This window comes from Orycteropus afer, unplaced genomic scaffold (genome assembly GCF_000298275.1).
Source record: "Orycteropus afer afer isolate SDZICR_OR568_19922 unplaced genomic scaffold, OryAfe1.0 scaffold00973, whole genome shotgun sequence".
Taxonomy (NCBI): Eukaryota; Metazoa; Chordata; class Mammalia; order Tubulidentata; family Orycteropodidae; genus Orycteropus; species Orycteropus afer.
This window is the reverse complement of record NW_006922560.1, coordinates 47,297-50,019: the sequence shown is the minus strand read 5'-3', so window position 1 is coordinate 50,019 and position 2,723 is coordinate 47,297. Positions and strand designations below refer to the sequence as shown.

The window sequence follows — 2,723 nt, the reverse complement described above, 5'->3', positions numbered from 1 at the left end:
TTAAAGCTACACCCTCAAAGACACTTCCAGTATGTCTGCAGTATTTCATCACAAACTGTGCTATCATTAACAGAACTCTGAACTTCTCCACTACACACATTAAGGTGCAGTTATATAAGTGTTTACATGGTAATTCCATGAGAAAACATTGACTATTGCTATTATTAGGTACTCTATGCCATTGGAAAAGAGTCTGTGTCTTGTTCCCCAATGTGCAGTGTACTGGCTCATAATTGGAGTATATCGATAACTGAACATGATCAGGAATAGACAATTCATAAATTTTTGATGAGATGAGAGAATTGTGTCTTCTTTCCATGGCACACACGGCAGAGCCTGGAGACCCAGTAGTCATGCCTCAGGACAACAAAGGGGCTGACAGTTGGGAAACCCACATTACTTAGTATAGCAGTAGTCACCAGCCACCAAGGTGGAGAATGGAGAAGAGACACACACACGGACAGGATGCAGGAGAGGGTGTAAAACCCCACGAATGTGCTCACCAGGACGAGGATGCTTTGGGTGGCTCTGGACTCAGGGGAGGATCTGGCAGAGATACTGTTCCTATGAATGTGCTGGACCCGCTGCTTGTGTCTGTACAGGATGCAAACCATGCAGCCGCTGGACCATGTCATGAGCCCCAAACATACAACATCAGGGAAGGAAAATAGTACTACATGCAGTGAGCATGTGGTTATGTCTTGAACTACTGAAGAACAGTACCCAAAATCTTTTTTCTTTGTGAGGGTTTTATTGCCCCAATTGCCAGTCACAGAGACAGGAACTGTGATATTCACCAGCATGTGCAGGACCCAGCAGAGAGTACTGGAGGGGCCAATGTACTTGGGAGCTTTCCGCTTCAGTTCTGCCCACCTGGAGTTACTGGGGTTGATGGTGATGGCCTGGAACATACTCAGGAGGCAGGTGCTGCTCATAGACACACCCCTGGACACTGTGAACAAAGAAAAGAAGCTTGCATCTGAAATCACTGAGAAAATCTTTCCATCCAAAAGCTGTCATAGTTTGGGGGATTCCTTTAAAGAGAATGAACAAGGAGTTGGTCACCGTCAGGTGAGTGAGAATCAAGTCTGTGGACCTTAACCTGCCCCCAGTGAAGTGCAGGAAGACATAATGGTGAAGAAGAGAGAAATTCCCCAGGATCCCAACTGTAGTCTGAGATAAGAAGAGCATTCCTACTGCGAATTCCCTGGAAGACATTCTCTCAGCTGCCAGTGACTGATATTTGTCTTCAGCCAGAGGGTCCTGTGTGGGAAGATGAGACATGACTCACATGTATCATGTCAAGCGAAATCCACTGTGACCCACCTGCCATTAATTCCCACTGAGAAATGTTGCGTGAAAATTCCTTCTTTTTCCTGTTATGCGATTTCCAATCATTGAGTGAAAAACCTTTTAAGGACACTTACAATGTAGGAATCATTGCTATCAAGACTACTCATGCATGACTTCTTTATTCTTCCCAAACCTATGGGGCAGAAAATACTACTACTTACATGATAAAGTGAGGAAGGATTAGACAAAGAGCAGCTAAGAGATAAGTCTACACTCACATGCTTGTTAGAGGCAGAGAGGGGACTTGACCGTGGCTGGGCGAATTACAAAGATCATGCATGTAAGCGCTATACCCAAAATACAAACTCACTGCCATTGAGTAGATTTTAACTCCTTGCGACCCTTTTTTGGATAGCGTGGAACTACCCCGTACAGTTTCCACGCTGTAAATTTTGATAGATGCCGACTGCCTAACCTTTCTCTCATGGAATTGCTGTTGAGATTGAACCACCAACCTTTGGTTAGCAGCCGAAGGCTTCAATCACTGTGCTGCCAGAGGCCCATTTTCACCATCCTTTTCTTTGCTATCTTACAAAGAGAAGGTTTTTTTTTTTTTTTCCCAAATACACCAGCTGTATATTTAGAGCTAACAAATCGGTCCTAGAAGAAGTGTAGGTGGAATGCTCCTTGTAAACAAGAAAGTCCAGACTGTGTCTCACATCCTTTGGTCATGCTGTGAGAAGGGACCATTCCCTGGAGAAGGGTATCATGCTTGGCAAAGTGGAGGGTCAACGAGAGACGGAAAGGCCCTCAACGAGATGGACTGACACAGTGGCTACAGCAATGGGCTAAGGTACAGCAAGGATTGTGAGGCTGGCACAGGACCAGGCGGTGTTTCATTCTGTTGTACACAGGGTCGGTATGAGTCCAATGCAACTCGATGGAATGTAACTACAACACATCATATTTAGACGTGTTTGTACACCTTGTCCTTTGACCTTAGATTGGTGATACTTTATTGCCTAATTTGGCTGTAACAAATTTGCATTTTGGGGTAATGACTTACTCTGTAGACCAATAGCCACAAGAAATAAGCTTTAGATTTTTTTCTTTCTCCATTGCCAGGCTCTCCCCCTCAGCCCTCTGTGGATTTTCCTCTGATCTGGTCTCTCCGCCTCCAGAGGATACCAAGGGGCTGGTGTGCTGTGCAGTGTGTGTGTGTGGGGGCAAATAAAAGCAGGCCGACTCCTTTAGGGGATTCAATTCCTGATCCTCATCCTGGACCCTGGGAAGCCGGGGCCTACTCCCACAGCCGCCCAGCCCCTGAGGGCCCACCAGGGCTGCAAGCCTCCTGCAGGTCAGACTGCTCTCTGTGCTGTGTCCCAGTCCCCTTCCTGAGCCCTGACTGGTCACAGGCTGTAGCCCAGAGG

The 2,723-nt window shown here is 46.4% G+C and overlaps 1 pseudogene; it reads right to left on the bottom strand.

Moving 5' to 3' along the window:
* Positions 1-275: 275 nt before the first annotated feature.
* Positions 276-1,300, bottom strand: LOC122151973 (annotated as a pseudogene).
* Between the last annotated feature and the right edge of the window lie 1,423 nt (positions 1,301-2,723).